The following is a 27,076-nucleotide window of genomic DNA, read 5'->3' as shown; positions in this document are numbered from 1 at the left end:
GGATGAAGGAAGGAGGACAGCAGGCGATTCAGTCTGTGGAGGAAAGAAAGCAGGGTAAGAGGGAGATGTGTAGTGTGGTGGTCTATGTGCAAGTGTCAGGCAGGGGTGTGGTGGCAGGCGAAATCCATCCACCCACGCTCTCTCTCTGTGCCTGTGTTTCTCTCAGTCTTTCTGTGTGTCTCATGCATCAAGATATACAGGAACAGAGGTATAACTGGTGTTGTGAAGTGTGTCCCTTCTCATTAGGGAGGAATGGTGTTGTCTAAGACGCCTGTTCGTGTGGGACAGAAATAGAGATATTCTATGATCTTCACTGCGGGTGAAGGAGGAGAGTGCAAAAGTTGGCTTGAAACTCAACATCAAGAAAACAAAGATCATGGCATCCGGCCCTCTCAATTCCTGGCAAATAGATGGGGAAGAAATGGAGATAGTGACAGATTTTATTTTCCTGGGCTCGAAGATCACTGCAGATGGAGACTGCAGCAAAGAAATTAAAAGACGCTTGCTCCTGGGGAGGAAAGCTATGGCAAATCTATACAGCATCCTAAAAAGCAGAGACATCACCCTGCCAACAAAAGTGCGTTTAGTCAAGGCTATGGTCTTCCCAGTTGCAATGTATGGCTGCGAAAGTTGGACCATAAGGAAGGCCGAGCGTCAAAGAATTGAGGCTTTTGAACTCTGGTGCTGGAGAAGACTCTTGCGAGTCCCTTGGACTGCAAGGCGAACAAACCGGTCAGTCCTAGAGGAGATCAACCCTGACTGCTCTTTAGAAGGCCAGATCCTGAAGATGAAACTCAAATACTTTGGCCACCTCATGAGAAGGAAGGACTCCCTGGAGAAGAGCCTAATGCTGGGAGCGATCGAGGGCAAAAGAAGAAGGGGACGACAGAGAATGAGGTGGCTGGATGGAGTCACTGAAGCAGTAGGTGCAAACTTAAATGGACTCCGGGGAATGGTGGAGGATAGGAAGGCCTGGAGGATTGTTGTCCATGGGGTCGCGATGGGTCGGACACGACTTCGCACATAACAACATGATCTTCACAGTCATCTCTCCGTGCCTGCCTGCCCTTAGTCAGCGCAGCGTTGTAATGAAAGGTGTCAAGCTGCCTATTGTCATTTGCAGGCAACATGTGACTGATTGGCCAAATGACATTGAAGCTGTGTCTGAGAAGTGGTCTATCAACGGTTGGTGTAGGCAGAGTGCACACTCACAAAGACACCGTGGAAGAGGGGAGAAGAATTTCAGGTCTCTGTAAGGGCTGCTGAGTGGCGTGAACTTGCAGAAGCAGGCGACTGTGTTATGGAATTGTGGCAATCACTTCAGGGAGCCCCCAAGAGTGGCTTTATGAGACCCTTGCAAAGGAGGAGTGTCAGAACTGTGTTCCTCCCATGGCAGAGGCTGTGGAACCTGGCTCCCAGGCCCCTGGTAGATAGCCATGGGAGGCTTCTGAATGTCACCAACAGTGTACTGGTAAAAGCCAGTAGAGCACCGCGTAGTGGGGAAATGCCCCGTATCTTTGTGTATCTGGCATGCCGTCTCTCTCTTTCTCTGTGTCTCTGTAACGTCGGGCTGACTGGCTAAGGCAAGTATGATTGGTGTCAGAGAAACAGGCTGTCGACGTTTGTTTTTGCCAGAGTGCACACTCTAAAAGAGAGTTGTGGAAGAGGGGAGAACATGTTCATCTCTTGGGAAGGGCTGCTGCCGGGCAAAAACTGTGAGGAGTATTGCAGTTTGACAGAATTCCTGCAAGCATCCGCAGAAGGTCAGTGGGATCATGTGATTCTGGGAAAGGAGGAGCTTTTGAACTGTTCTCCTCCCGTGCAGGAGACTGTGGAAGCAGGTTCCCAACCCTGAGAGAAAGTCGTTTTAGGATTCAGAGTGTCACCAACACAGCAGTTGTTGGAGGCAGCACAGTGCAAAGCAGCGGGCAAGGTCCGCCCCCCCCCCCCCGGTGTTGGTTGCTCTCCCTCTGCTCTCTCTCTTTCTGTGCCCCCCCCCCTGACCACCACCCTGTCTCTGTGTCTTTCACATTGGGGTGACTGTCTTAACTCTCTGTGTCTCCCCACTCCTGCTGCCGTTCCTGTGTCTCTCACATTGGGCTGGCTTGGTAAGGCAAGTCTGATCTGTCTCTGTTTCTCTCTCCCCCTCCCCTCCCTCTGTGTCTGTCGGACCTTGGGCTGACTGGCTCCGCCCCCCCCCTCTGTGTCTCTCACATCGGGCTGAGTGGCTAAGGGCAAATATGATCAGTGTCAGAGAAACGGACTGTCAAATTGTGTATTTGGCAGTGAAAACTCTCAGAGAGTTCTGGAACAGATCTTCATCTCTTGGGGAAGGAGGGGGGCTGTCTGGCAGGAACTGTGAGGAGTATAGCAGTTTGACAGAATTCCTGCAACCATCCGAAGGTCAGTGGGATCATGTGATTCTGGGAAAGGAGGAGTCTTTGAACTTTTATCTTCCCATGCAAGAGACTGTGGAAGCAGGTTCCCAACCCCAACAGAAACCCACTGAAGGGTTGTGAGTGTGACAAACACAGCAGTTGTTAGAGGCAGCGCAGTGAAAAGCAGTATGGAACTCCCAGCTCCTCCCCTCCCCCTATGTGGTCTGTTAATCTCAGTCCGCTTTCTGTCTCTCTCTTCTCTGTGCCCCTCCCCCCACAATTTCTCCCTTGGGGTCTCCCTCTCTGTGTATCACATCAGCTTAGGCTATGATCCCTCCATGTATTTCTGAGTGTGAGTAAGATGCCGCTGAAGGCTCCTTTCCCCCCCCCCCCAGCCATAACTGTCCTGGCCACCGAGCAAATCCAATGCTAAAATGCTATGGGCAAGCAGGGTGCTGCTGAAGCCTCCTCCAGCCACCCCCCCCCCCCGGCGAAAGCGCTCCCGGCTGCCCTGCAAGCCCGAGGCTTCAGCTGCGCCCAAAACGATCCTGGCGCCCGCAAACCCCCCGCGGCTTCAGCTGCGCCGACGGAGCAGGGCCGCCTGCTCCCAGGGCGTAGCTGAAGCGTCCTCCGGCCCGCCCCCCTCCCCTCCCCGGCCAAAACGATCCCGGGCGCCCCGCAAACCCGCGGCTTCAGCTGCGCCGACGGAGCAGGCCCGGCCTGCTCCCAGGGCGCAGCTGAAGCGTCCTCCGGCCGCCCCCTCCCCTCCCCCGGCCAAAACGATCCCGGGCGCCCCGCAACCCCCGCGGCTTCAGCTGCGCCGACGGAGCAGGCCCGCCTGCTCCCAGGGCGCAGCTGAAGCGTCCTCCGGCCGCCCCCCTCCCCTCCCCGGCCAAAACGATCCCGGGCGCCCCCGCAACCCCGCGGCTTCAGCTGCGCCGACGGAGCAGGCCCGCCTGCTCCAGGGCCGCAGCTGAAGCGTCCTCCGGCCGCCCCCTCCCCTCCCCGGCCCAAAACGATCCCGGGCGCCCCGCAACCCCGCGGCTTCAGCTGCGCCGACGGAGCAGGCCCGCCTGCTCCCAGGGCGCAGCTGAAGCGTCCTCCGGCCGCCCCCCTCCCCCCTCCCCGGCCAAAACGATCCCGGGCGCCCCGCAACCCCGCGGCTTCAGCTGCGCGACGGAGCAGGCCCGCCTGCTCCCAGGGCGCAGCTGAAGCGGTCCCTCCGGCCGCCCCCCTCCCCCTCCCCTCCCCGGCCCAAAAACGATCCCGGGGGCCGCAACCCCGCGGCTTCAGCTGCGCCGACGGAAGGCCGCCCGGCCGAAAGCCCCGCCCGGCCGCCCTGCAAGCCTGCGGAAGCCTCCTCCAGCTGTCCCCCCCCCCCGCCGAAAGCCCGCCCGAGCGGCCCGCAAGGCCGCGGGAAGCCTCCTGCAGCCGCCCCCCACCCCCCCCTCTCCGCCGAAAGCCCACCCGGCCGCCCCGCAAGGCCGAGGCTTCAGCTGCCGCCGTCGGAGCAGGCCCGGCTGCTCCCAGGGCACCAACGGAGCCTCCTCCTGGCCGCCCCCCTCCCCTCCCCGGCGGAAACGCTCCCTGCCGCCCCGCGGCCCGCCCCGCAAGGCCGAGGCTTCACCTGCGCCGTTGCAGCTGAAGGCCTCCTCCGGCTGGCCCCCCCCCCCGCCGAAAGCCCGCGCCCGACCGGCCCGCAAGGCCGCGGAAGCCTTCTCCAGCCGCCCACCCCCCCTCCCCGCCGAAGCCCGCCCGGACCGCCACACAAGCCCGAGGCTTCCGCGGCGCCCTTGGAGCAGGCGGGCCTGCTCCAAGGGCGCCGCGGAAGCCTCCTCCGGCCGCCCACCCCCTCCTCCCCGGCGAAAGGCGCCCGGCCGCCCCACAAGCCCGAGGCTTCCGCGGCGCCCTTGGAGCAGGCGGGCCTGCTCCAAGGGCGCTGCGGAAGCCTCCTCCGGCCGCCCAACCCCCTCCCTCCCCGGCGAAAGGGCCGCCCAGGCCGCCCCACCAAGCCCAGCGCTTCCGCGGTGCCCTTGGAGCAGGCGGGGCCTGCTCCAGGGCGCCGCGGAAGCCTCTTCCGGCCGCCCCACCCCTCCCTCCCCGGCGTAAGCCTCCCAGGCCGCCCCACAAGCCCGAGGCTTCCGCGGCGCCCTTGGAGCAGGCGGGCCTGCTCCAAGGGCGCCGCGGAAGCTCCTCCGGCCGCCCACCCCTCCCTCCCGGCGAAAGGCCACCGGCCCGCCCCCACAAGCCCGAGGCTTCCGCGGCGCCCTTGAGCAGGCGGGCCTGCTCCAAGGGCGCCGCGGAAGCCTCCTCCGGCCGCCCACCCCCTCCCCTCCCCCGGCGAAAGGCCACCCGGCCGCCCCACAAGCCCGAGGCTTCCGCGGCGCCCTTGGAGCAGGCGGGCCTGCTCCAAGGGCGCCGCGGAAGCTCCTCCGGCCGCCACCCCTCCCTCCCCGGCGAAAGGCCACCCGGCCGCCCCACAAAAGCCGAGGCTTCCGCGGCGCCCTTGGAGCAGGCGGGCCTGCTCCAAGGGCGCCGCGGAAGCTCCTCCGGCCGCCCACCCCTCCCCTCCCCGGCGAAAGGCCACCCGGCCGCCCCACAAGCCCGAGGCTTTCCGCGGCGCCCTTGGAGCAGGCGGGCCTGCTCCAAGGGCGCCGCGGAAGCCTCTCCGGCCGCCCACCCCTCCCTCCCCGGCGAAAGGCCACCCGGCCCGCCCAGGAAGCCCGCGGAAGCCTCCTCCGGCGCCCACCCCTCCCTCCCCGGGCGAAAGGCCACCCCGGCCGCCCAGGAAGCCCCGGAAGCCTCCTCCGGCCGCCCACCCCTCCCTCCCCGGCGAAAGGCCACCCGGCCGCCCAGGAAGCCCGCGGAAGCCTCCTCCGGCGCCCACCCCTCCCTCCCCGGCGAAAGGCCACCCGGCCGCCCAGGAAGCCCGCGGAAGCCTCCTCCGGCCGCCCACCCCTCCCTCCCTGCCTGCCCGAAAGCCCGCCCAGCCGCCCCGAGGGTTCAGCGTACCTTATGGGAGAAGTCCGGTGCTGGAGCCAGAGCAGCGGCAGCCGGTCTTTTTGCAGGGTCTCACAGAGGGCAACGGTCGCCGTTGGGAGTGAGGTGGTGTGAGTGGGCGGGCTGGGAGGCGCTTCGCGCCTCCCAGAACATTCGAACTGCATGTTCCTGATTGGCTCCCTCGTTCTCTTTGCAGACTCCCAATTGGCTTCTGTGCTGGCCATGCTTGGCCCCAGACTGACAGTCAACGGGACCAATCGGGAGCCGCTTCGCGGCTCCCGATTGGTCCCTTCGAGTTTTTATCCCGGACAGGGCCCGCCCTAACTCCTCCCACACTGCCCTTACTCCTTTATTCAGTCCGTGGTGCTCCGCGCCACGGGGCTGTTTAAAGATAGATGTGACCAACACTGAAAGAGAGAAAAGGAATGTTTTTCATAGGTTTTCTAATGGACTAGAGTTCCCTCTAACTACTGAAGCACTTATTCTTCCTACGTGATAGCAAATCAATGGGTAGGATGTTAAAACAGCCCCGGAGAAATCTGTGTCAAGTGGTCTCTCTGGTGTGAACTGTGTCACAAGAGTTTTTGCCCTCCGGGATGATAATTCATAGGGAACTTTTAAAATAAAGTCAAGGGGCCATTGATAACATGATCAATAGTGATTATTCTATTGTTGCAAATAATATATTTGAAAATCAAACCTACATTGCTTGTAAAGACTTTTCTCTACAGATGACCACCCGACATGAGGCTTTCTTAACCAGAGTTTTGTGGAACCCTGGGGTTCTTTGACAGCCCTGAAAGGGTTTCCAGAGTGGGTGGGAATGAATTAATTAATGTGTTAAACATTTATCAGTTGATATAACCCTATATGGTCATGTCAACCTGCTCCCCCCTCCCAAAATGGCCAATTATGGGCCTGGAGGGTAGAAGGGCGTGCCCATAGTGGGCATGTGCACAACTCTGCTTCCCAACCATATTCTGCACCATTGTGCCAGGTCTGGGGATTCTGGAAGCCTGAAGAATGTTTAAGTGGTTTTGCAAGTGTAAAAAAGTTGAGCAAGGCATCTTACACATGAGCACTCTAGACATAGTGATGATTTGTTTACCATATAAATGGGACAATATTTTGAGGGTTTTGATGTGGAAATAGCGATAGGGAGGTGAATGTCCTGCATAGTGCAGGGGGCTGGACTAGATGACCCATGAGGTCCCTTCCAACTCTATTATTCTATGATTCTATGAGCTGATAATAATCAACAGTTTCAATAGCTGTAATTCTGTTGGTTGGTTTGTTATAGTGATCCCTGGCCCCAAGGAACCCCGTCTGACATCAACCAGGGCCAGAGCTTTCTCTTTCCTGGCTTCCACCTGCTGGAATGATCTCCCAGAGGTGATCAGTGCCCTGCTGGAACTAGAACCATTCCACAGGGCCTGCAGAAGGGAGTTCTTCTGCCAGGCATTTGGTTGAGGTTGACCAAAATGACAACATCTACCACCACCACCACCCAGAATCCCTCCCCATGAAATAAACCTTGGGATTGTTAATGTTGTTCAACCAGTTACTGAACATATTAAAACCACTGTTAACTCAGGGCCATTTCGCACGGCTTCAAAATAGCACAATGGTTGCTAATTGAAAACGCTACTAATTTGCCTTAACGCACGACGTCGCAGACAATCTGCAACACTCCTGAAACCAATCAGCAAAAAGCGCTTCGTTGTAGCGCTTTCAGGGGAATCCAGAAAAGTGGATTCACCCTCCGGATAGCGATACACTCCTGCAACCAATCTGCAACACTAGCGCTAAAGACCTGTGCGTTACCATTGTTGCGGGTTCTTCAAAGTCCCTCCTCCTGAGCCTGTCCTCCAAACTTCCGGCGAAGCGATCGCCATTTTTTTTTCTCCGAGCGAGCGGGGATAAACGCACCAGCGAGCCTCTTTCTGTTTAGAGGCTTCCCTGGCTTCAGTCCTTCACCTTTAGTCACTAAGCACAAACCACATAAAAGCCCGTTTGCTGAAATAAAGTCCCTTTATTTTTTACACATTAATTCAGCCGAAAATCGGGCCCGTGAGAGGGGGGGGGGATTTTTTTTTTATCACTCGAGGCAGCGTGCCAACGATCATACAATCAAACGACAGCTCACATTAGGCAGCTGGATGGGTCTCTCCGTTGCAACGAATCTACCTAGATTCGTTGCTATGGGTCTGTTTTTTTTTTTTAAACCTTTCTTAAAGGGAAAGGGGCTGTTTGGGAGCATGCTAACGGCTGCCCATTGGCTGCTTGACGGCCAGGGGCGGGACGAGCTTGGCAATAGCGTTTCCTTTCTAGCGATTTCTGCCGAGACCGGAAGCCTGTGGGAAACGCTAAAAAACGCAACTGATTCCACTACAAAGGCAGGTATGCATAACGACGAATTCCACTATTTTAAATGGCGATTTTTCATTCCGCAAACAATTTGCAACAAAGATCCCCGTGCGAAAAGGCCCTCAGTTATCACTCTAACTACTGTTAATTATGTGATGTTGTTACTCAGTTGTACTGTATACTATTTTCATGTAAACTGCCCTGAGCCGCAGGGGAGGGTGGTATATAAATATAAGAAATAAATAAAGAATTATTTGTTTTGCAGTTTGCAGGGGTGGGGATGGGAAGTTCAGTGGCAAGCTTAGTCATGCAACTGGATGTAGTTTCTTTGGATGTCAAGCTGCCAGTTGGCTGTGATATCAATAATCCCCTATCCTGTTGCTTCATGGCGTAATGCTGTTTATTTAGCTAGTGTTTGTTTAATTAGTATTTCAGGTTTGCATAGGAGAATAACAACATCTTTGGTTGTGCTGCTTTGACTCCACAAGGGCTGGGAAGCTGAGGTTAAGCATGGATTGTTTTGCTGCTTGGGAAGTTTACTGAGCTGTGGGCTGCTTTTGCTACGTGGCCAGCAGTGCACATGGTTTTAAATCACAGCTTCTACCTTTGTTTATTTCATTACATCAGATTTAATTGAGATTGGGGATAGAGTGGAGCTGGTTATACAGGGTTATCAATCTTTATTACTTTAATGCATAGCTGATGATTTAGGCGGAAGTGTGTTTTATTTGACAAAAATATAGAGAGAGTGAGGGATTTGGATAAACCTTTGGTTGCATAGCTACGTAGGCTGCACATTATTAGCTAAAGAAATTTAGTAAAGCTAAAAATCAACCAAGGCTTAAGATTTATTTTCAGGCAAGCCTAAAATGCCTCCTAAGTATGTCACAAACAAAGGGAAAAGTTCTGTGGGCTCTAAGCCTGGGGCCACTGCTCAATGAAGCATGAGGTCCATTGTTCATAAACCATCCAAAAGTGGTTCCCGGTGCGCCCCATTCAAAAGGCCAGCTGACGCCAAAGGCACAGCTCAGCAGTCTAAGACTTGCCTCTCCTATCCCTTTTCTCATCCATTTCAATGGTACTTGCTTCTCACAATCGGTTTCTAGCATCTGTTGTTAGCTGAGCAGAATGGAGAAAAAAACCTGCAAGTGGAATTTTACTCAGACATGGCCTATCTGTGGACAGCATGGCATAGCATAATAAAGGATTATATATTTACTTATTTCACATAAACTCCCTTTCTCCCCAATGGGGACCAAAAGCAACTTATATCAGGCTTCTCTCCTCACAACAGTCATTAAAGCGAGAGTTTATACATGGTTTAAGGTTACCTAGCAAGCTTCATTGGAAGATTCAAGTCTGGGTCTCCCAAATTCTATTCTGATATTCTTAAAATGTTTCTTTGAAATGTGAAGTTCCAGAGATTCCATATCCCATGAATCATTGCTCAGATAAATTATAGACATTATATCCAGCCAGAATAGATTGAGGTAGATGGATAAGGCTGCCAACCTCCAATTGGTACCTGGGGATCTCCCACTATTACAATTCATCTTCAGCCAACAAAGATTATTCCCCTGGAGAAAGTGGTTGCTCTGGATGGTGGACTCTATGGCCTTCTACTCTACTGAGGTCCCTCCCTTGAATCCACCCTGCCTAGGCTCCACCACTCATATCTCCAGGTATCTTCCAACTTATAGCTGACAATCCAATAGATGGACTAATGATATAACTTGGCATAGGTGAGGACAATCCGGGCCTCTTTACTGAACTAAGCAGAACAGTGAATGTAAAGGTGATACAAAATCTCACTGATACAAACAAGATATATTGGCCTCCTTCTTGGTTGACCAAAAGCGCTTTTTAAAAGCACCACTGAAGGCATGCACAAATTAAGGGAATTCATCAAACTCCTGGGGAATAAACAGAGCTGACCGAAGATTTGTCTCACCTGCCTAACTTTCGCTTTATACTTTTATGGAGACTCAGAAATAGCCACATCCTGCAGGCAAGGATGCACTCAGAATTAAAGCTGTTGTCTATCAATATTCTGTTCTATATTCCCCATGGGTGAGAACTAGGATGAGAATATTAGTAAGGGTAGGCTTTACTGCTTTTAAGCAACCTCTGCTCTTTCCCGTTAGTGAATGACAGCCAAAGAGCTTGCTAACTTGCCATTTGGCCAGCGGATACATTTGCCGCGCATGTATATAGCCTTTAGACATGGAAGACACCATTAGGAATAAAGAGCCATAAACTACATTATAACGTGAATAGCCCATAAAAGACATTGCTGAAAAACTGGACAGAAGTCATCTGTAAAGTGAAGGAATGGGAAGGAGAGTTTTGAGAAGGAGAGTTTTTGAGTGTTATATACTGGTTAAGATGCAAGAAACCTAGACTCTGCCCACCAGACTTCATAGCCTTGCATAAATTACCATTTGTCAAGTCAAACTAATTCATAGGAAAACCATCTAAATCCTTATCCTAATGTAATGCTGGCTATGAACTTATCCATACAATTTTGCACTTGCCAAATGTCTTCTTTAAATTGGGTTGGAGCTAGTGCAATGTTCACATGAGCTATGGATCTCTGTGATACTAACATTCATATGAAGCAGTGGAAGGCTCAGTTTAAATGAGATACGGGCTACACACAATATATAGTACTTGAAAGACGACGTGCATAAGGCATCATCCTCAGATATAGTCATGTGGCTAGGGGAATATATTTTTACAAAGAGGCTGAAAGGCCCAGAAATCTAAGAGAGGTGTGTAACATTAAAATACCCAGGAAACATGAAAACAATCTGGGCAGAATGGGCATCCACGACTTCCAGCTGGTGCTAAATGGGCAGAAAGATATACATATAACTCTGAAGAGGAGTAAATGCTTCTTGTAGTGAGCTAGCCGCTAATTTCATATAACTGCAAATAGAGACAGTAGCAATCATATTACTGCAAATTAAAACAGAAGTAACAGTTAAAACAAAAAATGCACAGCAATAAAACTACAGTACATCCTAGATAAAACACAATACAGCTATGGCATGTGTTAAACCAGTAGTACTCATTCTATGGATCATGGATGGTCATGTCGCAATAAGGAGCTATGAGATTGCTATATGCCTTTGTACACTACCTTAAGCACACAATATATGATATAACCTTTTAAATTACCAGCGTACGTCTGCACATGTAGAGTTATCTCTCCCAACTATTATCTCTCCCAACTATTGCTGAAACTTCCCTTATATACCTGGAATGAGTGGAAGGGCTTGTAAGCCAGTTTTATAACACAAAACAGTGTGCAAGCAATCTGAGTTCTCCAGAACTCTCTATTAGGTCATATGTTTGTTTATTTTTAAACTACTTTATGGTGGTTTCCATATAGGGAGGGGGTTGTTCCCCCATTACTGGGGGCTTCCACAGGCAGTTACCCTCCCAGTTAACCTGGGAGAAGCTACTTTCCTTTCCTCTGGTTGATTGGGGTTTTTTTTTGTCAGTGTCACTAGAACGTAATTATATCAATACTCTGTTGTATCACTAGGTGTAACAGAATCTGTGAATCCTCAGCTTTCATTAAAAAAATTAGTTACTTAGCCCCTTTCGTATCTCCCCACAAGGGAAAAGGCTAGCGATTCCCCTTTTATGAAAGCTCAGAAATCAGAGAATGTGCTAAGTTTTTTACTTGCAAGGAATTTTGTTCAGTAGTGGCATGCCCTATACACAGAATCCCACATCTCCACAACCTTGACATAATCACCCTGACGGATAAAGTAGTGTTGTGTTGAAAAAATGAAACAAAATTTGAGTCCATTGACACCTTTAAGTCCAACAAAGTTATTTTCATGGTATAAACACACTTTTTCAGATATGTTGAAATTGCTGTTTGCTGAATCATTACCTCTCACCTCCTTTCAGCAGTTGGCATTATCCAGAAGAAGGGATTCCATGTTGATGCTTAAGCATGGGCAGTCCTAACTTGCTTATATTCTTAATTATCTTATAGAGCAGTTTGAAGAGTTTTGGAATTCATGTTTCCTTACCTTCAAACCACTGAACCTCATGTCAGAATTGTTGGCAGAGTTTAAATATGTAAAGGAGTGTTGAACACCAGGCTGCTTAAAACAATAAAATAGTTTTATTAAGAAGCGAAACAACTATGTATAGAAAGAGGACAGAAGAGAGACCTAACTAGCTGCCTAACTATTGACTGTAGTTATTCCTCTTTTCTGCAGGCAAGCAGGGAGGAAATGTGCTCCAAAGACAAGGAATTCTCCAATAAACCAATAAGGACACTTGAGGAGACAATTTGTAAAATATCAGGAAGTTCCTACTCTATGCTAAATACCATCTCCTCCAATGTCCCCTGTTGGATATTCTTCATATGTTTCTATATCAGGCACAGTACAGATCTTGTATATTCCGACAAGAATAGCAATTTAAATCTAGGCAGACTAATTACTTGAATGCTGAGATTCCATGGGAGTTTCCTGATTCTACATCCGAGAATATAGCCTGTAATTTAACATTTGCATGTTCTTGATATACCTCCCTTCTCATAAAAAATTGTTTTGAATTTGTCCTTAATATTCACTTTGACTTTGCTTATCAAGTTCTGAATGAAGTATAAAGTTTTCCTGTGAGACTAAGCTGTGTACAACTTTTTCCCTTACAGACCATATTAGCTTCTTTCTTGTTGTCTGTTGACACATTTAAGGAACGAACAATGATGCTTGAATCATGAAGGACAGGAAGATCCATAGAAAGGATGTGCATCGGTTGTGAGACAAAGGAACTCTCCTGAGATAGTTTTAACGTTTCAATAAGGAAGATGGCACATTATATTCCATGAGGCAAATTATAAGCATTTGTGACCAGATTTCCCTATCCAAATGAATTCTTCCATGCCCTCTTGATAGCAAACTCTGCTGGCTTCCTTTGTAACATGCTTGCTCTTGAAAAAGTGAAGAACAGCGTATATCAGCAAGGAGCAAGGATTCTGTGAGGAATGGTATTGGAGTTCTCACAAATGATTATTTCACTAAACATAATAAAGTTCATGCTGACAACTCACTCCCTACCTGATTGGTCCTCCCTGGCTGTGTGCTTCCAATAAGGACAGAGCACTGTCCCAATAAGGGCCAATCAATTCAAATTGTGTGCAGATAGGGAGAGAGAAATGTCCCAATTAGTGCTGCAGAGAGAGAGCTAGGAGAAGGAGAGAGAAAAGAAGGTTCTTATATGCCGCTTTTATCTACCCAAAGGAGGCTCAAAGCGACTTACAGTCGCCTTCCCTTTCCTCTCCCCACAACAGACACCCTGTGAGGTGGGTGAGGCTGAGAGAGCCCTGATATCACTGCTTGGTCAGAACAGTTTTATCAGTGCCATGGTGAGCCCAAGGTCACCCAGCTGGCTGCATGTTGGGGAGTGCAGAATCAAACCCAGCATGCCAAGTTAGAAGTCAGCACTCCTAACCACTACACCAAACTGGCTAATCAGTTCAAATTGTGTGCAGATAGGAAGAGAACACTGTCCCAAATTACATGCAGATAGGGAGAGAACTGTCCCGATAAGGCCTAATCAGTTCAAATTGCATGCAGATAGAGAGAGCACTGTCCCAGTGAGGGCCAAACAGTTTAAATTGCATGCAGACAATTCAATCCCTACCAGATTGGCCCTCCCTGTGGTGTGTGCCATCAATATGGAGGCAGCACACTCCCAATTAGGTCCAATCATGAGGTTTATCGGTCCTCCTCTTCCTCTTCTTGGTGCTTGCCAGGTGAAAGAGATGCTGTCCTCTCTAAAAGGTATGTTGCTGGTTATCAGGATTGTAGAATCTCTGTCATTAATTAGCCCGGGTTCTTCCATGACAGTTATATTGCTTGGTGCCTGGTTGCCACAGGTCCTATATTCCTGCTAACAATTAAAAGTGAAATATATGTTGTTGTAACTCTTATCGCTTGTTGAGGCCTCTCGGCTGGGCCCGGTTTCGCTATCACCCAGTCAAGGCCATGAGAATGTATCACTGTTTTAATTGCCTGTGCCTCTTCTCTCCTTCTCCCCTCCCTTGGGAACTTTCAAGTTTTGAGCGGGAGAATTGTATTGATAAGAAGAAGCAAATCTGTACTCAGGTCAGATTTGACTTCGCCAGTCTTGATGCATGTAGTACTTCTCAATAAAGCTTTCTGATCATTAAGAAGCTAGTTGTGAGTTCTCTCAGCGCTTGACACTGGTATGTTACCCCATTCTCAGCCTCTTCTCACCCTCCATCTCACCAAGGTAAGAGAAGGAAGCCAGCTGCTTCCTTTGCCTCCTATGTTGTTGGTCTCAGTTTTTGGCTGTCTGCTGGAAAGAAACAGACAAGTTGACACAAGAAAGCAGGTTCACAACCCAGGCATCCATATCTCAATGTAGGTTGTCAGCAGACATTTAGTCCTCACTCTGTGATGACTCACATTCTTCTGCAGTCAGCAACTGTTTTGCTAGAGTTCTCTTTCAGCACATAACTAGCATTGCTTGATTGGCTCAGGTGGGCCAGGTGAGCTGACAAGGCAGGGTGTTGCAGATGGAGGCTGGACACAGGAATGAGAAGCTCTTTCTTGTAACAACTTTGTCTGCAGCTCCATTGCTTCCTGCTGGTTAGAGCTCTCTGCCTGTTGAACATCTGGCTGGGCTAAGCTATCATTCAACTGAGGCTCAGATGAAGCTGAGAGCTCCTGGTAAGGCTTTTCTTTCAAGTAGTTCTCACTAACAGGATCCAGGCTCACAACACCTTCCTGTGGCCCTACCATTGGTGCACTCTTTGATTCTCCCCACCCTCCTTCTCCTCAGAGGGGCTGGGCTTGGCTTTCTGAAGATGAAGGGAGTTGGGAATGAGGCAGCCCCCTACAAACTTACCTGTCCAAGCTGTCCTTTGGAAAATATTAGGGGTGGGAATGAAGCAGCCCACACCCACAGTCTTCCCTACCCAGCCTGGCCTTTGGGAGATGGAGGGCAGGAAGGAGACAGCCCACACACCCTCAACAGCCTTCCTGGCCCTTTGGGAGATGAAGTGGGTTGGAAAGAGGCAGCCCAGCCCCTCATGGACTTTCACAAGGAGCTTGGCCTTTGAGAGATGTGGGGGAGGGTCATGGAGGAGGCAGTCCCCTTAAAACCTTTGCTGTCTTGGCCAGCCTTTGGGAGATGGGGGTGGGAAGGAAGGAGGCAGGCCATCCCCTATGGCCTCCTCCAAGCAGCTTAATCTTTGGAATATGTGGGGTGGGTGCAAAAGAGGCATCCCCTTGTGGCTTTCCTCACCCAGCTTGGGAAATGCAGGGGAGGGGCCAGGAAGGACCCCCCACACACACACACAACATTTCCTGCCTGGCTTAGCACTTGGGAGATGTGGGGTGGGTGGGAATTAGGCAGCCCATTCCCTATGGCTTCCCCTGAAGCTTGGCTTTTGGGAGACATGGTGGTGGGAAGGTGAGAGCCCGCCCCTCTTCAGCCTTCCCAGCCTGGTTTTGGGAAGATGTGGGGTTGAATGGGAAGGTGGGGACATTGGGGACCTGTGTAGACACTCTTGTATGGGGGTGGGGGTAGAAGGGCCAGTGCCCCTCCGGAGCAATTGTTTTCTCCAGGAGAACTGATGCATTCCTTCCCTCCTCCCTTCCCTCGCTTCCTCTCCCCTCCCCATCTTTCTTTCTCTGTCTCTTTCTTGCTCTCTTTCATCCTGCCTTCCAGGTTTGCCTTCCAGGGTTCCAGGTCCCCATTTGGAAATTAGCAACCCAACTGACTGCATATGAAGGAGAGGTCAGGAACCAAGCCCAACTCTTGAGATTAAAGTCTGCTACTCTTTAGCCGCTTCACCACACTGGATCTTGAATGGGGGAGAGGGGGCCAAAACCCAGGAAGGTCACAATGCGCCCATTGAATTCCTGGGTGCAACAGGCTTTGCCTCTAGTGACTACATAAATTTCTGCCTCTACCCTCACAATAGTCGTGGCCAGGCTCTGCTTACATGAAGTCCATAGTACATGAAAGCTGATGAGAGAAAGTGATTTCCATACAGGCTTATGAATTACGTAGAGACATTTGCAATTACCATGTATTTATTAAAGAGAAATTTGCATCAGCATTCATAAGCTTCATTACAACGTATAGGATAGTTGTTCAAAGCTTGGCATCATTACACCCAAGAGACATCTTGTTGAAAACCAGTGGTGGACTGAGGAGTAGAGCTAATTACCATGAAACCACATCAAATGAAACTTGCCCAGTCTCTTTCTGGAAACAGAAATGAATGCAGTCTCTTTCTGACCATGAAACAGTATCTAAGTAACTGTTTCATGCTCAAATATTCAGATAACAGCTTGGTATGAAATGAGTGGAATCAGTTGCCTATGGAGGTGGTGAGCTCCCACACACTGGCAGCCTGCAAACAATAGCTGGACAGCTGCTTACGATGGATGCTTTAGGCTGATCCTGCATTGAGCAAGAGGTTGGACTAGTGGCCTGTACCATCCTTTCCAATTTTATGATTCAGTTGTTCAGTGAGATACCTGGAGATGTTTCATTGTCATGCCAGGATTCAAAGAACCATGAATTGAGTGACATGAGCTCCAGAGAAACTTTAGATTTCTTTCTCTCAATGCACCTTGCCATGTTCCAAGGGAAACTGCAAATATGATTCATAGGGAAGAATTTTGTGTTCAACAGTCAAAATCACCTGTAAGCTGAATCTTTGACCAGTTCTTCCACTCAGTGGCTTCCAAGACAGTTAAACAGTTTTGTAGAAGTCTAGTAGCTGTGGTGGTAGATTTTCATTTCCTTGGGCATTTCTGCACATTAGTTAAAATAGTGCCACGCCCACAGAATGGCCAAGTGCAACATTATATCGCCCCCCCTTCCCCGGCCCTCCTCAGCTTTTTGCTGTCTCGCCTTTGTCTGCCTTCTTTTTACACTTCTTACCCTCCTCACTTGCTGCTGTAGTAGTCAGTCTAGATAACATTTTCCTGAGACCAGCTCTGGTAAGGGACAGAATGACCATGCCATCTGCATAAAGCAATCCTGATATTTTCTGACCTACTACATATGGTGGTGCAATGTCATAGGAGTCCAGGGCCTGCACAATACTATGGACGTAGAAAAAGGGGCAAAGAGGCATCCATAGTAGGCACCTTTTCTTAAGGGAATTAGAGCTAAGTCTCCCCCCACATGTTTTTTTTTCATGCTCACTCCTGCTGATTTTTCTTTGATACTGACTCGCATCTTGTCCGAGATCTACAACAATTATTTCCCCCGACTGGAAAGAGTGTTAACCCACCTGCTGTAATCTGTACCCAAATAAACCCTCCTCCCTGGAAACTGGAAAAAACAGTTTTTGTAGGGGCTGATCTCTGAGACTCCCCCTCCCTCCTCCCTTGGTTTGATTGGTCTCTACTGATTGGTTGGTTTCCAGCACGAGGAGCCCCTTTAACTTCTTGTGGTTTCATTGAATGCTTTCCCCTTAAGTGATATGATAAACATTAATATCAGAAGTATAGACAAGCTGTCCTTACCTCAAGGTGTTTATTCCTTCACAGGCTCATGGGGGGCGGTCGGGGAGGAGAGAAATGCCCCCATGGACCACACTCTTTCTGGTCTTTTTTTTTTTTTAAGAAAAAACAAAGGGGGTGTTTTAAACTGGAATTTCTTTGTTTAAAAAATAACTTATCCCAATCTTCTGCAAAAACTTTGTGAATATTCTGAATAGGGCCATAGGCATCCAGCTCTAAGGTAGCTCAGTTCGTAAACTATTTGCTTTGCAACTAAAACTTTGAGTTCAAAGCTGAGTGTGGGTTTTTTTTACCCACCCAAGAGTTTTAGTTTTATTTTTTTACTTTTGAAAATCACTTTTTTTAAATGGCGTATTTTTAAAACATGAGCTGTTCTAAAGCAAAATAAATAAACAGCCTAAACTCGTAAAGCTATGGTTCCAAGGCAAATGCTTTACTAACTGAGGTACGTTGGTGCTAGGTGTCTGGAGGCCATGACAGATTGACTTGGGCAGAGTTGGCTAAAGTTGAATCTAGCCATGATGGAGGTCTTCTGGCTGGGTCGGCAGGTAGAGAGTCAGGTAATACAGCTTCCAGCTCCTGATGTAGTATAATTTAACACTGGCACCCATGGTCAAGAGTTTGGGTGTGATTTTGGAATCGCTGATGGAGGTAGCTTGCACCCTATCTCTCAGAGCCTTACTTACCCAGAGTGAGCCATGTGATGGTCATCTCTAGATTACTGCAACTTGCTGTATGCATTGCTGCCCTTGAGACTGCTCCGGAAACTCCAACTGGTCCAAAATGTGACTACATGAGTTCTGATAATGACTCAGTATTTGTTCAGCTGCATTGGCTCCAGATTAGAGACCAAACCAGGTTTTAGGTGCTGCTATTTAACACCCTAAACTGTTTGGGACCAGTGTACCTGTGGGACCACCTTTCCCCTGATAATCCCCCACGAGCACTACAAACCTCAGGTCAGGATCTGCTCAGAGTCCCCATATCGAGACAGGTGAAATTGGCCTTCCACCAGCCTGGTGGAATGAGTTCCTGAGAGAGATCAAAGCCCTGCAGGAGCCTATGGAGTTGTTCCACTGGGCTTATTGTTGAGGCCTATAATAACATCCACCAAATAGCTGGCCTCACCACTAGCAGAAGAAAGAGAAATTGAAAGACTTGCTTTCTTCTAGAGGACCCCCTATCTTGTATTTTAGAGGGGCTGATATTCTGTACTAACTGTTTAAAACTTTGTGTTGATTTTATTAATGTTACCCACCCTGAACATTGGAAGGGTGAGCTACAAATAAAAAATTAATATTATTGTTGTTGTATATTTTTGAATCAGAGGCATCATGGTTAGGCAATGATCAACTATACTACAGCCCTTTCTAAAACTTGTTTATTCAGGGTCAATTATTCAAGAGAGATCTTCTGCATTGTTACTTGGGAAAAAATCTACATGGTTTGTTCTGTTTCTGCATTTGGCCCCATTTTGCTCACAAAATTCCCACCATGGTATTTTAAATTCTGCTTGGTATTTACCCCTGCTTGCAGTGAGCATGCATTTTCCATACCTTTTCCTTGTGGTATTTGAAACTTGCTTTGCAATGCTCTTTCCCCCCTTTCATCAGTTCTGGTGGTGACTTAATTTGGCTGCAGAAACATTCAGTTATTTTTCCTCTTCCCCGCCCCTCATCCATCAATGGGTGGATGGCCAGCCCCTACTACTTGTAGCCCTTCATCCACCAGTGGGAGGTCAGTTAGCTTCTGGCCCCATGCCACCCAGAGAACACCTGTTTCTGTACCTCCCCTCACTGACAAGCCCCCTCAGTTGTATGTTTCATTACTCATTCTTCTACCCAATGTTGTTATGTCCTGCCTGTTCTTTTAATACCCCCCCAGCCTTCACTACAAAAATGGCCACATTATTAATTGTTGTCTGTGGTAACACTCTTCCCTCCTGCACAATTCATTTCCTGCAAGCAATGCCTTCCTCCTGCTCCCCATTGCTGTGCTTCTTGCATGGAAGACTAGTCAATGCACAGTAGTACAGAAACAATGTTTTGCAAGAATATTTATTCCTATAAAGATTTATATGTTATTCTAAATCCAGTGCTGCAAGGAGACTTCTCATTTTACAAACCCTTCAGTCTAATGGCTTGGTCTGGAATGGTCAGATTCCTCATTGTGTGGAGTCCGGTCACAACACTCTTATAATTAAAGCCAGCCAATGACTGTGGAGTAAACTGGAAGAAGCAGCCTCCCACTTGAAAACTGTTGTTTCTGGTTTCTGAAAATTTTGCACTTTTTAAATCTTTCAGTGCAGAAACACCCCACCCACTGCAACAGTTACAGAGCGCATGCATAAATGGGAGAGAACTGATTTAAAAGGGTAAGTAGATTGACTACACAGATAATGCACAGAAAAAGGTGGGTGTTTAATCCACCCAGGATTTAGAAGCTTAATCTTATTCTCCTAGTCTTCCTATTTGTTAAGAAGATAGTGAGTATATAACATTAATGAAATATCAGGCAGGCATACAGGATGGTAGTTAGCAGCATGAACAGTCTACAACATGCTGTTGTACAACTCCCTGCCACAGGATACAGCGATGGCCACAAGCATAAATGGTTTCAAAAGTGTTTTTTAAACATTTTTAAATTTAAAAGTTGATCAAAAATAGTCCCATCAGTGTATATTAGCCATGATTACTAAATGGAAGCTTCATATTCAAAGTTAGAATACCTCTGAATACCAGTTGATGGGGGAATGCAAGAAGGGGATGATCTCGGTGTTTATGGCCTGCTTTCAATTTTCAAAACAGTACATGGGACTAGACAAAGTCTGCATCCGGCATGGCGGATTTTATGTTGTTATGTTCACTGCAAGATTTCTAGAGTGTTCTTTTCCTCATTGCAGAGAGAGAGGTTAACTTCATTTGAATCACCGCTTTGCTGAAGCAAGTATGGAAACATTTGGGGTTTGGATATAGAAGGGTTAGACTCAGCTGTGAAGCTCCAGTGGGGTGCATTTGGGGAAATTTTAGTGCAGTCCTAAGAAGAGCTACATGCTTCTAAATCTCTTCCAGCCTGACTTGTTTGTTGTGTGGAACAAATGAGATGAAAAAACCCAAAACATTTTGTATGTTTGATTTTATTTTGCAGCGATGCAAAGGAGCCAAGGTCAATGATGAACAAAGCTCTGTGACAGCACCAGCTGAGGAAATGGGAAACCAACTTTGCCAAAGAGTTGAAAGTCACAGAGATTCATGAGCACCCTGTGGAAATAATAGAAAGATTGCCTCAGAATCCAAGCCACATGGGATAAAAATGTTCATTGGGAAACATAGCAGCCAGCTAGCCCAGTTTGTCTTGCCCGCTTCTTTATATTCATTCAAGACGTGGTAATTAATCCTTTCATTAGGGGTTTCTAATTTTATTGGGTCGATTATCCTGTGCCACCAGCCATGCTTTATGGTGCTGGAGCACCATGGAGATCACCTCCAATACCACCATTATAATTTGGACCTACAGATAGGCAGACCAGAATAGTGTGAAAATAAATCAGTTCATACACAGTGGGACAATTAATGGCAGACTGGTAGGGATTCCTAACTCCATTGTCATAGACCATTAAACAATCTTATATGGAAAAGCAACTGCACAGAGTTTTTGCATTAATGAATCGCAATCTGTAGTTACCCTTTGAAATTCACATGGGCTAATGAACTGAAGTGCTGAAGTCAATGTCACACTGTAATTCCCAAACCAGTCTGATTTCCTTTTAAGTCTCCAAATACAATCACAACACAGAGTTCCCAGCTCACATTCATTCTACAACCAATAAGTAGTTGGAAATATTTTACTATGCAAATAAGTATTTTGGAATTGAGTCATTTACATAATTTATTTTTTATGGCCAACATGATGGATGTGTTCTTATTAGCCTTGCCTCCTGTTCCTAAATTCAAGGGACAGTTCCTTATTTTACTGTACAATATGATACTTAAAAAAGAAATACATTTCCAGGATGGTGTATTTAAATAAAGAAGTGCTAATCTCCTGACACGCATAATATGTCCTTTTCTTATGGTTTAACAATATTCTCCTCATTTCAAAACTCTTTAAAGCAGCAAGCATATTCTTAACAGAACACCGGTCACTGCTTTCATGTCTTAGTGTCTGAATACTTGCATCATTGGATATTGCACAATCATAATCAGAAGACCTTTATTAGAATATAAAAAAGCAAAAATACATCATAAAGTGTTAAGTATTCAACAATTATGAGACCTTATAGCCAGCTGTAGAAAATTAACAGCCAATTCAATTACTAGATATATTTTGTTTCCTAGTAAGAAGATGAATTTAGTCTCATCATAAAATCCATGTTGTTTAGGAAAAAAAATGGGTTGATGAGCTGCCCATAAATAATGATGCGGAGTGGATAGTAGAAAAAACACATGTAATATGGTTTAACACAGCTAAAACCACAAGAACATGTTCTTTGAAAGTAGGGCATTTTTGAAAATCTCCTTTAGAGAACAGCAGATGGCTTGCCACAGGTTTTTTTTTTTTTTTGGGGGGGGGGTGTTAAGTTGTGAAAATATAAGGCAAGGGACCCATTGCTTGGGAAAAGACCCAAACTCGGAGGAGAACATGGTCCGCTGGCTGATTCACTGAGATTTTGTAATTCCATGTCCAATAACTTCCACTTTGTTTCCAAATGCATAGGATTCAGTTGCTGTAATTAAAGAATCTAAGGCAGACTTTCTCAGCCAAGGTTTCATGAAACTCTGTTTATCTCACAGTACTCTGATTACTGCTGTTAGAGACATTTCAGGCCTATCCGTGAAAGTGACAATACAACAGCATCATCAGCATATAGCAACAATGGAAGATCAAGGCCAAGTTTAGCGGAATGACCATCAATAAATTGCAGAGTTGGGGCCAAATCATTCTAAAAGAAGTTGAATAGATATGGAGCTAATAGTCTTCCCTAGGCGTTAAATTACCAGCAGAAGTAAATTTAATTTGCCACAAGTAGATACTAAAATCTATAGATAATTTAATCCCTAGGAAGTCCCTGTAAATTGAATCAAATGCTCCCTTTAAGTCCAGGAATGCCACAAGTAACTTTCCTCCTCTCAAGCCGCTGTATTTTGAAATCAAGTGAGAGAGAATTATAAAATGGTCTAGAGGAGATTTACTTTGACAAAACCAGTCTGTTCAGGGTCCAGAAGTCTTTATTCTAACACCCAAGTAATCAGTTTATTTAGCAGATGTTTATCATAATTATTCCCCATGATGGAATGAAGGCTGACTGGCCTATCACTGGAAGGCAATGATTTATCTCTTTTTAATAAACTGGCATTATGATCACGTTCATTAAAAAAAAACAGGCATTGAGCCAGTTTTGTCAATCATAATGAAAAGGAAGGGCAGAGAGAGCCCTCACCAATCTAAATGGCTTTTGAAATTCAGAGGTAATCCCATCTGGGCCAGAGGACATTACAGGTTTTAATTGGTCAGTTAGCAATTTAATTTCTTTAGAGGTCAGTGGCAGGCAATCTAGCACCTATAATGGGATTGAATCTGGATTATCAGTGAAGTTAACTCCATCCTCATATAATAAATTTAGGAAGCACTTATGCCAAGTGTGTGGGGAAACTATCCCACAGGAATATTATTATTATTGTGCAATACACATTATTGTATTGCACAATCATAATAATATGCCTTCAAGATTTCTTTTTTTGCCTACACAAAAAAATATGACAGGTGAAATATTATGAACGTGCAATATCAAATGACATATCAATCCTATCATTGTCTTAAAGCATTGTCTTCAGCTTTGAGATCAAGAACTACAATTTCATCCCTATCTTACTATATTGATAAGTCAGTGATTACTGACCATTTTATTAATTCACATCTCTCAAAGACTGGCTTCGCATGAACCTTTCTCAACCCATATGTTAATTGTCGCAGTCCACCTATGATGGCACATGGAAATTGGTTTTAGAAACTTGCAATAGACAAATAGAACCTTGGCCATTACATCATACATCATGAGATTAGAAAAGCATTAAAACTTTTCATATATGACATTCATGTCATTCCTTTTGCCCTGCATTTATTAATCCTTATACTTCAGTGTCCCTTTTAACATGGGCTGAATGTTGAAAAGCAGTCAATATTGAAAGGGTAAAACATTAAGAATATTATCTTCTCTTGAGTAGCCTGATGCTTATCCCCTTTCCTTGCTTTGATAGCGTACATTTCAAGTTCTTTTACAACCTAATAAAAGGATCCTGCTCCATGCACTTAGCTTCATGCCTCTGCTTATCAAACTGCCATGCTACTTTCTTTTTTTCTTTAAGTCAGTTAATTTGAGAAGATAGAGAGGAGAAGACTGACAGACTAACTCTAAATGGAGACACATTAAAAAGGCTGAGAGAATCTCCCGGGGTGGACAGGTTATAAAGGAGTCTAAAGAAAGACAGGTGTCACTTAAAGAAAGCTAAAATTGAGGTGGATTAACTTTACAAAAGGCAATGTGAAAACTAAACCATTGACTTCTCAGCTGTCAACCAGGCAGAAGTGGTATTTTATGCAAAAGAGGATAAAGTTTTGCTGTTTTTTTTAAATTCACGGTAAGGTTGGGCATTTTTAAAAACACATTTTATAATGGCAGCATTTCTTCAAGAAAGAATGCTGCAATTAAATTATTGAAATTAATAGGAATGACACACTGTAAGTAACCGCGTAAGTAAATTGTTGCTGATATTGAAAACAGCTGATGCTAGTGCTGTAGACAATAGGTGGGGTCCTTCAAAGCTTTCATGCAGTCAAAGTGTGGAAGATCTTGACTTGTGAGACGATTTCACTGAATCACACAGGATAAATTCTTTTGGATTAGTTATGTTTGCTAAAACCTCAGGCTGTCCTGGGCAGCATGCCTGTTTCAATCCAAACTACACTTAATAAGTTTTTATATCACAGGTCACCCAAAGTGACTCAGGGCAGCAATGTGATAGAGCATAGCACAACTCTTTGGAACTATGTGACATCACCAACTTCCATAGTGAATGTCATGGGCATATTTTTCATTCTCATATAACTGGCAACAAAGCTGCATTCCAATAATCATTTTAATTTTTTTTCAAAAGCCAATTTCTTCATTTGTGTAAAACTGTAATCATGTGATGTTAGTAATATTTGCAAAGCTTTGGCTATCAATTTCCATGCCCCTACCTCATATTTTCTTCACTCCTTCCCATTCAAGACGATTGATGCAATCATCAAAGTCAGGAGCTGGTGGACATATGAACCTGCTTTGGCTGAGAGGCTTGACAAGTTTTAATTATTTTTGATGTGGAGCACATCTTCTGGCATGCCCCCTGGGATGGAAATTGGTATGGACATGATATCTATAGCCCCACTCCAGAGAACATGCCAGAAGATATATGGAGGCTTCTAGCAGAGGATGCCATGGTTGAGATGCTGGCTGTGAAGCTAGCAGAGGCAGGGTCCCTAAAGCTGACTGGGGCTGCTGTGCTGCCCCTGAAGCCTGCTGGGGCCACTGTGTCACCGCAGCACCTGGATTCCCAGGCCTCTCCTACCCTTCAGAGAGCAGGACAGGCTGGGGACGCTCTGCTACCATGGCGCCGAGCTTCCCAGGCCAGTCCCACCCTCCAGAGAGTGCGGAACCTCTGTCACCATGATGCCTGGCTTCCTAGGTTTGTACCACCCTCCAGACAGTGTGGCATGCCAGGGAAGCTCTGCCACCACAGCACTTGGCTTCCCAGGCCTGTCCTGTCCTTCAGAGAGTGGGGCTGCCCAGGGAAGCTCTGTCGCTGTGGCGCTCAGCTTCCCATGCCTGTGCCACCCTCCACTATGAGCAGATTTCATAGGAAATGTCTTCAGCAGTTGGACATACCATGTTCCCCTGAGGCAAAATGACAGAAGCGAGGTTAGTTCAGTTTAGCAACAAATTACTCAAATGCCTTACAAACAGGTTTGCACTGTGTCTTCATATAACATGCCGCCAATCCAAATAGACCTCCCCTAACAAGACTTTTCTTGATTTTTGTGAAATTATAAAATTTACTGGAAGATTTTTAGACAAAATTGAAATTAGGGAGATTTGGAGGATGTACCTTTAAGAATGACTTGGCAGTTTTCTACAGCTTTGTATTTAGGAAGGTACTCTGCACCCGTCTTTGGTGGACAAAAGGGAGTCAGAAAATTATTATTATTATTATTATTATTATTATTATTATTATTATTATTATTATTATTATTATTATTATTATTATTATTATTATTATTATTATTAATAACAATAACAATAACAATAACAATAACAATAACAATAACAATAACAATAACAATAACAATAATAATAATAATAATAATAATAATAATAATAATAATAATAATAATAATAATAATAATAATTTCCCACCATGTCCGAACCAACTCGTGGGGGGTTACAAACATCCAATTAAAAACTCACAAAATACATTAAATATAATAAATCAGACAACATGGTGGAACACCACTCCCCTATTCCCACTTGCCTCTAGAGGGAATAAGAAGGAGGGGATAGGAATGAGAGACAAGATAACCTGAGTTGCTGCTTGACACCAGGAGGGCCCCATCAATCTTCCCCACTGCCCCAGCTTCAACCATAGATCTGGTGGAAGACCTCCATTTTGCAGGCCCTGCAGTATGCCGAAAAGTCCCACAGGGCCCGCAGCTCACCCGGTTGCATGGTTCTACCCAGTCCTCTGTTAACAAATATTGCTGTGAAACTGGGTAAGAATACTTTGTATGCAATTTAATATTTGGAGTATGCTTTAATAATTATTCTAGTATGTCTTTTGATGTAGCTATTGTATATTTTATTTAGTAGGATACTGTTGTAACCACAGGAGAATTTTTGAGTAAGCAGAACTGAGGAGCTCATTTGGTTTATATTATAGTTCTAAATGAATTCTTATTGTAACAATTATAATACTCCGTATTTTCTGTGAAGGAATCACTGATGAAGTTCTCAAGAATGAAAATGTTTGTTTACCAGTCTGAGTTCTGATGATTTATTAAAAGACTCGGAGGAGACAGTCGTCTGTCAGCTTCTTTCATTTTGTTTGGGGAATCCACCAGGCTGACAAGGCTTTGGTTGTTATAAACCAAGTTGACCGGCAGACATTAAGATTACTAACTACTCACCCAGATAGCAAACTGTAGGATTTTGTTTAAATACAGGGCTTATTTATGACTGATTTATATGATTCATGACTAGTTCAATAGATTATTTCAAACATTGCCTGCTGAGGGGAGCGGCAGAATACCAATGGCGGGGACAGTGATATTCTACTGTGCTGTGAGGGAATGTACGTGTAGAAGAAGAAGAAGAGTTGGTTCTTATATGCTGCTTTTTTCTACCCGAAGGAGGTTCAAAGCGGCTTATAGTCACCTTCCCTTTCCTCTCCCCACAACAGACACCCTGTGAGGTGGGTGAGGCTGATATCACTGCCCGGTCAGAACAGTTTTAACAGTGCTGTGGCGAGCCCAAGGTCACCCAGCTGGCTGCATGTGGGTGGGAGTGCAGAATCGAACCTGGCATGCCAGATTAGAAGTCCACACTCCTAACCACTACACCAAACTGGCACCAAAAAGTTGGTCATGCTGAACTATACTGTTAGATAGGAATACATTAAAGCAACTTGCTAAACAATCACAATGGGTCAGCAAATAGGTGAAGAAATCAGCAGCCTGTTCATGACTGCTGAACAGGAT

General features: G+C 46.4%; 2 long non-coding RNA genes across 3 annotated transcripts in view; one reads left to right on the top strand and one right to left on the bottom strand.

Annotated features, from left to right (window-relative positions):
* Positions 1-65: 65 nt before the first annotated feature.
* LOC143829521 (uncharacterized) lies at positions 66-21,475 on the top strand. 2 transcript variants are annotated; one of them, XR_013228180.1, is made up of 3 exons: positions 66-1,763; positions 19,591-19,661; positions 20,435-21,475. It is a non-coding gene; the product is annotated as an uncharacterized LOC143829521 (long non-coding RNA). The 2 variants fall into 2 exon arrangements; XR_013228181.1 differs by lacking the exon at positions 66-1,763 and adding an exon at positions 13,429-13,558.
* The window catches only part of LOC143829520 (uncharacterized), a 24,008-nt gene continuing 17,335 nt past the window's right edge, over positions 20,404-27,076 (bottom strand). The window contains exon 3 of the long non-coding RNA XR_013228179.1: positions 20,404-20,547. This is a non-coding gene — a long non-coding RNA (uncharacterized LOC143829520). The remainder of the gene's footprint in view (positions 20,548-27,076) is intronic.

This window comes from Paroedura picta, chromosome 2 (assembly GCF_049243985.1).
Source record: "Paroedura picta isolate Pp20150507F chromosome 2, Ppicta_v3.0, whole genome shotgun sequence".
NCBI classification, from domain to species: domain Eukaryota; kingdom Metazoa; phylum Chordata; class Lepidosauria; order Squamata; family Gekkonidae; genus Paroedura; species Paroedura picta.
This window is presented reverse-complemented; position numbering and strand designations above follow the sequence as displayed.